The sequence below is a fragment of the Tupaia chinensis genome, unplaced genomic scaffold (assembly GCF_000334495.1).
Source record: "Tupaia chinensis unplaced genomic scaffold, TupChi_1.0 Scaffold000211_1, whole genome shotgun sequence".
In the NCBI taxonomy this organism is placed as follows: Eukaryota; Metazoa; Chordata; class Mammalia; order Scandentia; family Tupaiidae; genus Tupaia; species Tupaia belangeri.
This window is the reverse complement of record NW_006159686.1, coordinates 3,900,577-3,914,056: the sequence shown is the minus strand read 5'-3', so window position 1 is coordinate 3,914,056 and position 13,480 is coordinate 3,900,577. Positions and strand designations below refer to the sequence as shown.

Here is a 13,480-nt window from a genome sequence, read left to right as displayed (position 1 = left end):
CTCCCCTCCCCTCCCCTCGTGTCCTCTCCTCTCCTCTCTTCTCCTCTCCTTTTTTATGATAGAGAGCACGTGCATAAGAGAAGCACCCTTGCCAGGGTCTCATCACACCACAGCCCCCTTCCCCTGCCCTACAGCGCCTCAGGAACCCGGGTGCTCAGTGTGTTTTCAGGTCAGCTAGGGGATCTGGATGTCCCATGGCCATGTGGCTCTCAGCCATGCAGGGTCCTGGGGTTACCCAAGGCTGCACCAGAGCAACAAGGTCCTGAGGCGCATTTTCTAAAGCTACTGAGAACACAGCTTGATTTTTTTTGTCATTGAACCGGATGCATCATCTCTCCTCCAGTTCAATTTGTCTCCCTCTTGAACAGGATTGTTCAACCATCTGAGAGTTCTTGGCCTTCCCATTATTCTCCATTCGTAGCCCAGTGAAAGGAGGAAGGAAAACCGAGTTGAAGACCACTGGGGCTGGCATCATTAGTGCCTATTATAAGCACTGGGTCTGAAGGAAAACCAGTTCTCCTGCAGGCTGGTTCTGGCTACTCACCCACAGGGAAGATGCTGGAAAGTTTTACAAAATCCATTCTTGGCATTTCTTACAATCTTTTAATTCTGCCCCTTTGAAGACGATGAAATGTAATGTTTGTTACTTTTATTCCAGAAGCTCTTTGAAAAGCTTTTTAAACTTTTGAACCTCCCAGAAAGTTATTTCTGTTTTCATGTTTTCTCCTCTTCTATAGTTTCATTACTGAAACCAAGGGAAGGGGCGTGGGTCTCTCCCTAATGGAGTAATCTGAGTTATGAGACTGTTCGTTGCAAAGGGCTTCCTGACACATTTGAATAATAGAGGCATTTGGGAGGTGAGCAGAGTGAGAAAGGGTCTCTGAGTCAGTCCAGAATCCTCAACAGGGGAGGTGCTGGCAATGCCCAGACAGCTAAGGCTGGAGCACGTGGACCTCCTTTAAGTGGGGCTGTGGGTCCTCCTTGGAATTCAGAGACACACTTAGAGCCCGTGATGCTGATAGGAGGAGAGCTCTTGCTCACGGTTGGACACACCAATGCTGGTTGGCCAGACTGGCCACAGGAAGACAGGATATGGGCCAGGTGAGGAAGTGGAGAGAGGTAGACTGACAGCAACCTGAGAGCCTGCCCTTCTGGGGGGAGGTGCCCTCAGCTTCAGCAGATGGTGGCCACAGAGGGCCGTGGGGCCAGAGATGCATGATCTTCTCTTGTTGGAAGAGCAGATAGACATCTGAATTTGAGGTAGAATCACTCACTTTTCCCCCACCTTTTTCTTATTTATGTATTTATTTTACATTCAATCACTGAGTATCATTACAGCATACCAAATGAATCTGCCCATCATGAATATGCTATATAGTGGTTCAGTCAAAGATGTTACCATACATATTACCATCAACAGATACATTTTCCATTTTTGTGTCCCCTAAATGGGGGTGGGTGAGAGGAAGGGAATCAAGGGAAAAAGAAAGAATCTCTCACTTTCTGATCATTGACACATTGAAGGACAGGAGACAACACATTCACAGCAGTTAGTGACCTCTGCCCTAGGGCTGGCTGTAGGTGGCCCTGTCCCATCAGCTGCTGGGGGCACTTTTGACTCTGCTGTTTTCTTCTCTTGAGCCTCAGGTCTCACCCTGACCCTTATATCTGGGGCATTTCTTCCTGACTACCACAGCCACCTGCTCCTCTTCCCTGGTGTCCCACTGGCCTCCTCACCTGCTGGCCACCACTTCTCTGTGCTGTCCTACTTGCCCCCAGGATGTCCCTCTTTGATCTGCTACATGAGTACCCTTCACGATCCATCCCTGTTTCAACAACTCTCCTGAAAACTTTCTTTCACAGAATTCTGATTTCTTTTGCCCTTATTGTGTGCACAGGGTGGTTTGACTGACAAATAAATGTTTTGTTTAAGATTCTCCTTAAGCAACAGAAACTCAGTTCAAATGGCTTAATCCACAAAGGAAATGAGCACACATTAAAAACAAACAAACCAACCCAAGGGTACACCCGACCTCAGGCACAGCTGGATCTAGGCGCTGTAATAATCTCATCAGGAATCTACTTCTAGATGAAGATCTTTTAGCTTTGTGTTGGTTTTGTTGATTTCCACTGGGTGACAAGATGGCCCTAGTAGCTCTAAGATTTCAGTTGTGCAATCTTCCCCCAAACAGAACATCCTATCCCAGTGACTCCATGACAGTCTCAGCTTGGATCTGATTGGTTCAGACTGAGTTTTGTGTCCATGTCTAAACCAATCACCATGACCAATGGGATGGAATATGCTAATTAGCCAACCGCTCATGCGCAACTCCAAGAATGCAAATAGCGTTAACTCCATCCAAACCACAAGGTCCCACAGGGTCTTTTGCCAAAAGGTCTGCTGTTATAAGAACAAAGGAAGTAGATGTCAGGCTGGCTAAGATAATATGTATCTCTTACACTTGGATTTCCAACCAAGTTGATAATTTAACTCCGAGAATGTGTGATTCTTCAGTCAGTTTGATTCCTGAGTGAATATTAATTCATCCTTTCACCCAGATAAATAAGTACACAAGTAAATCGATAATTTTATTTTCACTGAGTACCTGCTACACGTGCTGTGCTACGTTATGGGGTACTATATCGTTCTGTCAGAACAGAACAGTTTCCGTTTTCCTGGAGTGAAGCTGGGTTTTAAAGAATTATCTATTAATTATTACAAGAATGTCATGAAAGAGAAATAGTAGGAACTTAGAGTGTGTAAAACAGGGAGGTGTTGCATAGTCTCAAAGATCAAACATGGCCGACCTGCCAAGATGACATCAAACTGAGACCTCAGTGATAAATAGGTGTCACCCAGGTGCGGGGCGGGTGGGCTGGGAGAGCGGGGCATTGCTCCTGTGTGCTCACTGAAGCCAGAGTGGCTGCTGCCATCTATCAGCACGGGTTAAGTTTCTACAAGGACTTTTAATAAAAAAAGTCTCTGCGAGCTTCCTGAAGACAACTGCCACCAATCAAATGTTGTTGTCTTTTCTCTGGAAGAAAACTCGAGGAACCTACAGTCAGTGAGCTATGAACCTTTGATTATGCTCTGCGAAGTTATGCATTTTTGTTTTTGTTTTTGTGTTTGGCCACATACGAAGTCTCATGCCCAAGGCCTAAGGACCCATGTTAATGAGCTGAGTAGCTAAGCCTAGGGATGGAGTTTGGGATCCAAGAACGGAATTTTCCTCTGGAAATCTGACTGGTTCCTGTGATGTTGACACTTTCAACCTTGGTCCTGCGAGCATTGTGTTCCAGCTGTTCCAGTTGCCTTAGGGGTTGCAGGGTGAGAATTCACCTCCCAGATACTATGTACACTAAAATCAATCGAGCCACTCCTCCTGAGCTAAATAAAGAGCCCACTTGATACTTGCAGGCCTTTCCTGACCCAGCCATTTCACTCAGCTCCTGCTTGTGAGGGGAAGGGTTTTCATTAGTTGGAAGGTGTTTTTAAAGTGCCATACCCATCGTCCTCCATTAGCCAGCCATCCTTGGAGACTGGGGTGCGAACCCACAGAGTGGTTGGAATTGCTGGGTCCTTTTATTGCCGCAGTAGGAACGGGTGGTAACGGGATGTGTTCACAGTGTGATGTGCATTTCAGAATCACATTTCTTCTCCCTAAGCACTCGGTTGCTTCTTCATAGATTTTTCTTTCTTTGTGCCGATAACTTTCCACATTTTAGATTCCTACAGTCCGTTTTATTTCTGCTGCATTTTCTGTATACGATTCTGATCGCCTGGCCCGACGACCTTCGGAAATCCATGTCTGCACCTGGAGAACTGACATGAGAAGTACCTGTCAGCCCTGGACATGGGCCTTGGCATCTCAGGTCGCCCTGGTTTGCCAGGAAGCTCTGGAGTCACGACCTCCAATGGCAGGCTTCTCCTTGCTGGGAGGAGTGGAATTGCAGGGAAGGGAATGAGGGCAATTTATCCCTTTCATCCTGTTCCAGAACGGGTGTTGTAATACCTGCCCATTAAAGGCTTCCCAAGCAGACGGTGAATAACACTCCCCGGAGAGCCTCTGCACCCTGTGCTTTCGGCCAGGGCCGCCGCTGCTCGGAGTGACCTCTGAGCCTGGGCAGCTGTGAGAGCCAGGCGACTGCGCTCTGAGGCCTTCCTCCGACTTGTTCGGAGTGTCGGGTGTCTGCGTGGGGTCAGGCCTGCTTCCTCTTTAGGTTTTGGGCTTGGGATGGGCACGAAGTAGCCATGGCTTTCCCCTGTGTGCCTGTGTTTAACATTCAATGCGTCGAAATGATTAGGGGCTTCATGGACACAGACGAGACATCGCCACTGCCCAAGCTGATGCTGTGCTCCTCAGGAGTGTCAAGGGCTGTGTGGCTTCTCAGGATCAGGGATGGTGTCACCCTGTGTCCCCTGCATCCAGGGCATGGTCTGGCCTGAGCAGGTGGTCAGCAACCGCTGGAGAGTAACTTTCCACTTGTCACAGCCGGAGCGACCTGCCACGCGCACATTCCTGCACTTGCCATGTACGCGACCAGCGCCACATCAGGCACCTTTGCGTCACCCGCAGTTGCTCTGTGTAAGTCGCTCAGGTGCCCCGAGCAAGAGTTCTGGAGTGGATTCCAGACCCCACTGCAAGAGTATTAGCCCAGCGCTCAAATTAGCAATCAGCCTCAAGGGCATAGGGTAATTATTTATTTTGCTAAATAACACCGACATGCTCTGGCTTAATTACAGCAGTTTCCCTGTGAAGAAGCGTTGTGGTGTTTTCCGTCTCACTGTATCTCATTAACAAGACTTCCCTCACTTTCACTGGCAACTCTGCTGTGCCCTTTGGTGTGAAATGAGTTTCCAATTTGCTAATGTCGTTTACGACGAGGAACATTTCCGAACCATCTTTTGGAGGTGCAATAATGGTGTTTTGCAAAAGATTTGATGTTAGTTTCCTCCTGGATTTCAAGGCTTGATTGTATAAAAGTAAATGCTTTTCTCCCCCTCATTCTTGTGTGGCTCCAGATCCTTAGTATCTGGCTTAGTCCCAGCACCGCGAATCCCAAGTGCTGGAGGAGTTAGAAGCTGGGAGCCAGGGCTGACTACGAACTCACCCCTCTGGGTTGGCTTGAAAACAACTAGACCTGTGCTTGGGTACCCAAGATCCTAATGGGCTGCAGGACTGAGGAAGGAGCATTGCGGGCCGGTCAAGTGTTTCTCTCTCTCTCCTATGCACATGCATCTGTTCTTTATAATCGGTTAAATAAATATATTAAAAGATGTATATTGAAAAAAGACAAGAATCTGAAGTGTCAAGACTCCCTTCAAGCGTCCCAAAGGCCAGACCACCAGTACACAATGTGTGAGTCTTAGTTCTGCTGCTAGGTAGCTGGGTGGGCTTGAACTTGTAATTTAATATTCCTGGCCCTCAGGTTACTCTGCAAATGACGTGAGTTCATTACTTTATTTCAACATTACTCAAGTGCCTGTTGTCTGCCCAGAACTGTTGTAGATATTAGAAATAAAGCAAGAAATAGGAATAGATAAGACTTGTAATTACCAGTTTATATTATAGTGGAAATGACAGACAATAAGCACATAAGTGAATAAATAAATGAGATAACATAAATGAGTGATAATGCTTCAGATTAACATGCAGTTGAGACAGCTGGGGGTGGGGGAGGCTTGTTCAGGGAGGGCCTCTCTGAAGGTGGGAGCGTAGAGTGGAGAGTAGAAGGCAAAGGAGTTGAATCTGCAGACTTGGGAGGAATCACTTGCAGGCGGAGGGAAGGACAGACACTCAGCGGTGTAGGTGGAAGCTCATTCGTCCCTTAATGTGCCCCCCACCTCTAAGACTGTGAGAGTTATGAACCACTTTCTGGAGCTCTTCCAGGGTAACTCGTGGCATCTGTCCTGGGTCTGCTTTATTGTTCTCACAGAGGTTTCCTTTTCCTTCCTAAGCACCTTCCTTGCTATTTAAGTGTCACCCTCCCCTCTCCCCACCGCTTTTGCTTCATGGACTGTTTCTACCAAGTACAGTTCATCCTGGCAATCATCCCTCATTAAATATGAAACTAGCAGAGGGATGAGAAAATCCTTCTGCAGAAACCTCGTGGATTCATGTTTCTTTTTATCCTCACAATAATTAGGGATTACCAAGAAAATATAAGGAGATAGCCAAAAGTTTTGAGAAAAGTAGCATTAAAGTATGATTTTATTTTGATGCAAAAAATTGAAATCCATGCATAGGTTTTTCATAATTCACACTTGCCATGAACTTTGGAAGACCTTTCCTATATGCGATTTAAGATTATAATTCACCTGTTATTTTTAGCAAGGTCTAAAGATAAAAAATAATGACACTTCTAAGTTGCTTTGAAATGATTCTTCTGATTGATGAAGTCGATTAGAAGAACAAGGTAGCTACTAAATAACTGATGTTTTCAGCAGGTAAGGCATGAACTCTTTTAATGAATACATTAGGGCCTTGTGTGTTTACCAGGTATTTAGGAATGAATGGCCCAGTGGCAACATCCTGTCCAACCCGATCCACTGCTAATGAGTTAGCAGGAAAGAATCTAGAGCCTGGTTTAGATGATTGCAGGCAGGTCTGGACCTGGCTTCCCACCAGCCTAGAGTGTCCCACCTATAAGGACAGACTCTGACTCTTGGCCCTGTCTCCAGTGGAGGTAGTGAACATGACCTTTTAGACATTATAATTTCACAAACTAGTTACTCAACAGATCATTCAGTCAACACAGCCTTCTAAGTTATCTGGTCAACCCAGCCAGTAATCAGGACATCTGGTCAACTGATTTTAAAATAATTACTATTTTGATTATTGAGTTTTCTTGGTGTTCTCTAAATTTTACATCCTGGCCTTGGTTTTAGGCCTCAGTGGTGACTGAAGGGTTCCTTCTTCCTGATGGCCTGTGTTCCATGACAGTGTATCGGTACCCCCAAAGTCATTATATCGCCTCAGTTTGTCCCGACCAGTGCTCACCCAGTCTTCAACAACTGCTGGGAAGCTCTGCATACAGAATGGTGTCCAGGCCTTAGAAGTCCCAGCTCCTCTTATTCTGGCTTTTTCTTTTTTAAAGAATTATTTATTTAATTTTATTTATTCATTCATTTATTTTAATTTGTCCAAACACACACACCCACACACACACACACACACACACACACACAGGGAAAGTGAGAAAGCAAGCCACCAGGTTCAGGACTCAAACTGTGGTCAGCCATGTGGGAATGTCCAGTGCCTTAACCACCACGCCACCTGCTGACACCCATCCTGGCCTTTTCTTTCAGTTTGTCGGATCTGGACATCTCTGATTCTTGATGTGTTTATTCATGCCTTTTTGTGTATCTTCACATCGAGCTTCTACTAATGAGTTTGAGTTCCTCCATCTGAAAACTTGCATATACATGTACACTTCAAGATTCTTTGACGAAATGATAACATAACCCTGTCTGGACTCTGTACTCAGACCTTACTTGGCTGGACCCTTATCATCATTCAAGTCTCTTGTCTAATGTTACCTCCAAAGAGGGACCTTCCAGACACACATCTGCAATTGTCGCTCCTTCAGCCAGTCACAGTTACAGGCCCTGTTCTCTTTCCTCCATAGCAATTACATTTTTAAGGTCATTTGTCGCTATGTTCTGGAATGTCAGTTTCAAGGCGGCAGGGACTTTGTTGGTTCATTTATTGTTATGGTACCCGCCTCACCCAGGAGACAGTTGGCTGCCTAATAGATGCTCCTTAAACAGTCAGATGAGTGAATCTACCCCAAGGATCAAGATGGGGGTCAAATGCTGCACTGATGTTTATGAGAGCGTTTGGTTCCTTCTCAAGTTCTTTGTGTGAGTTAGGGGTATTTGGAGAGTTTCAATATAACAATCTCTGAAGAAAGTAATTTTAGTCTCAAAATTGTGGTTCTTTCTGTAAAAAGTGGCGATGATAATAGTATATCCCTTATAATATCTGACTACTTGTGCCTGGCTTTTTTTCAGTCAGTGTAATATTTTCAAGGCTTGTCCATATCGTAGCATGTATCAGAACTTTATCCCTTTTTTAGGACTGAATAATATTCCACCGCACATTTATTCCACATTTTGTTTATCCATTCATCATCTTGTGGGTATTTGAGTTGTTTTCATTTTTTGGATATTGTGATTAGGACTGCTCCATGAGTGTACAAGTATTCACTTGAAGACCGTTTTTAATTATCTTGAATATATACTTAGGAGTGGAATTGTTGGAGCATGTGACAATTCTGTCTCATATTTTGAGAGCCACGAAACCATTTCCAAGACTGACCTTTTTTTTTTATTTTGGAGAGATTTTCACTATAGGGCACGTGCACTCGCCAGACAGACAGAGAGAGACAGAGAGACAGAAAGCGAGAAATCACCCCCCAGGGGGGATGGTCACGCTGCAATCCCTTCTCCTCCATTCTCCTCTCGGGATCTTGGGCACGCACACACACGCGCCCGGCATGAGTTTTAAGCCACCGGGTCCGGGACACGAACCGCGGTTGATTATGTGGGAGTTCAGCGACATAGCCATTACGCTAACTGCTGGTTCCCACCAAGACTGACTTTTGAAAATAATATTATGAAGATTCTTCAAAAAGTTCTTAGAAAATATGTATTATGAAAAAGCTATTCATGGTTGTCAAAATGTCTTTGCACCAAGATACCCTAATGCTTAGGCCCGAATGTGAACTGGGATGGATGTGCTAGGAAGGAGGGTCTTTCTCATAGATGATCTCTCTGTAGGAAATCGGAGCGGAATCTGTGTTTTATTTTCACTGTTGAAGCTCAAGTGGTGAGCAGTGATTTGAGTGGAACAGCATATAGTTGGAGCTATTCTCCCCCCTAAGCACGCAGCTGTTGGTGGACAGCAACCTATTCTATATGGAGCGTGGACTGTGCTTCGGTAGGAGGTGTCTGGATGCTTATAATCAGGCTCAGGCAAGCATTGCTGCAATTCTGATTTAATATCCGCTCTATTAGAACCAGGCTCTCATCAGCCCCGCGCTAATGATAATTTATGTCTTCATCAACTGCACACTTTACTTCTCAGTGGGTTTTGAATCAAGTCTGAATATATATACCCCTTTTAGAGTACAATATATTTCACTTTAACTTAAAGGTGCCTGAATGGATTATGAAAAGATTCACACTCAAAACTGATCTTATCATAATTTAAAAAATTTATCGGGAGAAAGCTAAGCCACGCAGACGGCCAGGTAATGCAATTACTCTGATTTATTGTGCATATTCTCTCTGTTTCTTTCAATCCACTCCTTTTCTTGAGGGAGAGGATTCTGGAGAGTCTTTTAGCTAAAAGACAGTTAACCCTTCCTTCACCTGATTTTTCTTCTTAAGAAAATCCCTTCGGCCCAGACTCTGTGGCACAGCCAGTAACATACTGGATTGTGAGGCTGGAAGCCACATGCCAACCATGGTTTGAGTTCCTGGCCCAGTTGACCTGAAAACATACTGAGTGTTCATGGGTGTGTCCAGGAAGCCAGCAGGCTGGGAGACTGGAGGACCAAGCCCTGCCTATTGAGGGAGGAGGGTCTCTCTCTCTCTCTCTTTCTCTCATGTGTACACGGTCTATCATGAATTTAGAAGAAGAAAGAAAGAAAACACAGTCTCTTTATTTCCCTAACAACTTAAATACATTTCTTCCTACTCTGGAGTAAAATCATTGTATTTTTGGTGTTGGGATTCTTACATTCTTTCAACTTCAATTAATATTGATTAACTTTTGAGGTCTTGGGGCACAGCTCAAACATACTTATCTGGGAATTTTGGATTTTCAATTTGCTTTCTTTTAAAGTGCAGATAAAAGCATTTTGTCTCATTAATCAGTTGAAGGATTTTTTTTTTTTTTAAAGAAGACCAGATCAATCAGTCTCTGTCTTCCTGATAGCTGAGATCTGGGTGAAATATTTATCTTGGGCTAGATAGGAACTATAGCTTTGGGAAGAATAGAAACACAGGCATGAAAAAAAGGGGAATCTATTAGGAATATGCCATTTTAGCTCATAAAATCCAGAGGTCCACTAAATGACTACACTTTGGGGTGATCAAAACCGAGGGTATTTCCTAAAGCTCCAAAGGAAGGAATTCCTGGAGACTCACTTAGAGTTTGGCACCTAATTTTAACTCATCTCCCATTTTTACTCAGTGCATTTTTTTTTCCTAATTTTGCCAGAAGGCATGTGAACTACACAGAGAAAGAGAGGGGGAATGTAAGAAAGCATGTCCCACCATGGGGCAAGGCTGTGCCCAAATCCCTTCTTTATTCTTCCCTCCTTTTCTGGATTTTGGTCACACGTGCACATGCACCTGGTGTGTTTTTCAAGCTGCCAGGTCCAGGACTCAAACCATGCCATCAGCCATGTTAGATCAGGCTGCCTTAACTGCCAGGGCCAGCCGATGCTGGCCCATGTCTGTGTGTCTTTAAACTCAATTTATCAAGATAAAAATCTGGTTAAAAAATAAAAAAGAAAATCTGATTGACGCTTTGCCAGACAATGATTGGCTTCCGATGGTTCAGATGTTGCTCTGGTCCAACCGGTTACGGCCGTCTGGGGAGAGGAAGGATTACTTGACACAAACATAGATGTGAAGTCCAAACCCATGAGGAATCTTTTTCAGGAAACTGGCATACGAGCTGAGAAGACTCCCCTAATGTCCTTTCACACCTTACCTCTCTTCTTGGGTAGTATTTGTATAACCTAGTCCTCTCTGTGTGCACAGGTTGTGTGGTGAGGCTATTCTGGGTCTGGGCTACTTACCAACAGTATCTCCTCCCTCAGTCGCTGGGGGCTCTGTTCTCTAATCATGATCATCACAAAAGGGGCTATACATTGCGGTGTCCTACTCTGCACTGACCAGGAGGTGGAGGGATGGCCAATGACCAGCCAATCAGATGCTGTCTTCTGGGACTTTGGGTAGATTAATGCAAGGTTCCACAAAGCAGTAGGAATGTCTTCATTTTATGTGTGTTGGTGGTGAGGCAAAAATGTGTTATGCTACCCAAGCTTCCAGGGCTTCTCTTGTCTCTTTGCTTTCCCCCTGGTTTTCTTTCAATTGGGTGAGCTGGTATCCTCCAAAAAATACTACAAATTCTGCTTGTATTACTTAGTCGGTGTCTGTTGCTTACAACCAAAGGTCCCTAAATGATCAGCTGTTGAAAGTCAGGGAAACGACTCATAAATCTTAGGGCATCCCTCATCACTTGAATGTTTTTTACTAAGGGAAGAAAATAGTCTCAGGGTGATGTCCTGAAGTTATTCATAAATGAAGAGAGAGAAGACTCCTCTTTGGATTTCGACTTAATCAGAAAGTCAGTCTGGCAATCTCTTCCTGAGCGTGCCAATTGGAGCACTGCACACTGCCTTCTATTTCAGCGGTGTGTGCGTATTTGTGGCTTCTGCAAAGTGGGAGGGTAAAGGGAGCGGATCTGCAGGTTGTTCCTTCCTTCCCTTTTCCTCTCGGCAAAGTTCCACTTGCCCTTCTACACTCTCATTCGCTGCCATGACTTCCTGCCAGCAGCACTAATTGCTGCCTACGCATTATTACCACAATTAGAAATGTTAGCACACTGTAATAGCATTAGCTGGGACAAAGTTTCCTCACTTCTTGGTGACCTTTGTGAGTGCTGGAACGAGGTGCAATGCCTTCTCTTACCTATCATGCCAAACCTAGGTCTGGGCCTATAGTGGTACTCTGTTGAAATGACTTGTTTTATTATTATTTTTAATAATTATTTATTTAATTTTATTCGTTCATTCATTTATTTTCATTTGACCAGAGAAAGACACACAGACAGAAGGAAAGTGAGACAGCGAGCCAGGACTCACACCATGGTTGGCCATGTGGGGGTTTCCAGCACCTTAACCACCACACCACTGCTGGCCCCGTTTTATTACTCTTTTATCAAACACTTACCTGAGATTCCATTTCGGAGCTCTTGGAGCTTACTCAATGGAGTAAGTTCACAGCTCTAGGGATATCCCATGGAAGGGCTTTGGACTCTGAAATTGAGTGTTAACTGAGTGAGATGAGGCAGCTTAGCTTGAGCATAAAGACCCTGCACAGATCCCACTGGCTTCTTGACTCATCTCACTCACGTGAAGAAACTTACTCTAAGCTTCTCTTTCTCCCCATCTGGGATTCTAAGAACTAGTTATGATCTACCTCAGTCTTGCTGTCTGTCTCTGTCTTTTTTTCCTACCAGTTACCGACTATAGAATCTACTTGTTATTCAGTTGAAATATTGGCAAGAATGTTAGGATTGCATGAGACTAAGGAGATAATGCATGCTTCTCTCTCTCTCACTCTCGTTCTCTCTCTCTTTCTTTCTCTGTGTGTATTAAGACAGCTATGGGCAGAGTAGGGATGGTACAGGGACTCAGAATCACCCTGGAAAGAATATCATTTAAGGTTAGGTTGGGCTGCATCCCTATATGTCCTGAGACCTTAAATTAAAATAATATAATTGAGCAACAAGAACTGGTACAGCGTCAACTAGAAGGATTTCTCAGCGATGAGTACGTGGGTGCATTATGCATACAGGTATAATGTATGCCCACATTCTTCTGTATTACTGATATATTATTGTATTCGTGCATCGTATCATTAGTGCATTATTATGTTGTGTTATAGTGTATTACTTACAAGTGAGGACTGCGGTGTTAAACTGTCTGGGATTAAATCTTGGCCTGCTATTTGTTGGCTGTGTTACCTTGGGTGAGTAAGGATTTTCTGCTCAACAGACATATTTTAGAGAGTTTATTAGAACGAAGTGGTTAGCATTACAAATTTCTGCTGCAGATGTGAAAAATTCTGGGTCTGAAGGAACATGGGGGTCTCAGTGCATTATATTTATGTCTAAACGCTGTGAGAATTGATAACAGAGGCCCAGATGCGGTGACAATTATTCATGATCTTCCTCCACAACTCCCAGAAAATTACTTTGCCATTAAATAATATTGTCTTCTAAATTTGAAGCTTCCAGGTACTGTAAAGACCCACTGAGGATTTGGCCATCATAAAATTTCCATTTCCTGGTGTCAGAGAAAATGTGCATAATTTCTGGCCTGAATGTTTTCCTAACTGACTTAATATCCTCATTAGTTGTAATGACTGTCTTGGAGAAGGTGGCGGAGTGTGTGTCTCTGGGTGTTCAACTTGCACTCTTCTCAGAATGGGAGTTACAGGACCTGAGAGGGGGCTGAGTCTGCAGACCCCAAAGAACATGTGTGATTCCCAGTGAATTGTTCCTACCTCTTGCTGTGTGTTTGCTACAGTGTTTGTTTTTAAGTGTTTTAGCTGTAGAAAGTCGGACACAGTCACCTGTGACTGCTGAAACTCCTGTCTGCTTGGAAATAGAGGGTCTCGGTCCTCTCTCTGCCTTTCATCTGGAAATACTCTTGCACCCCGCCCCCCCCCTCCACC

General features: G+C 44.4%; 1 protein-coding gene and 1 long non-coding RNA gene across 2 annotated transcripts in view; one reads left to right on the top strand and one right to left on the bottom strand.

Moving 5' to 3' along the window:
• LOC102470684 (uncharacterized) overlaps nt 1–2,161 on the bottom strand; it is a 3,318-nt gene extending 1,157 nt beyond the window's left edge. Inside the window, exons 1-2 of the long non-coding RNA XR_334383.1 lie at nt 2,034–2,161; nt 545–615 (exon numbers count right to left, since the gene is read on the bottom strand). This is a non-coding gene — a long non-coding RNA (uncharacterized LOC102470684). The remainder of the gene's footprint in view (nt 1–544; nt 616–2,033) is intronic.
• LOC102481931 (transmembrane protein 132B) overlaps nt 1–13,480 on the top strand; it is a 180,113-nt gene that overhangs the window by 72,841 nt on the left and 93,792 nt on the right. The gene's annotated exons all lie outside the window — the stretch shown is intronic.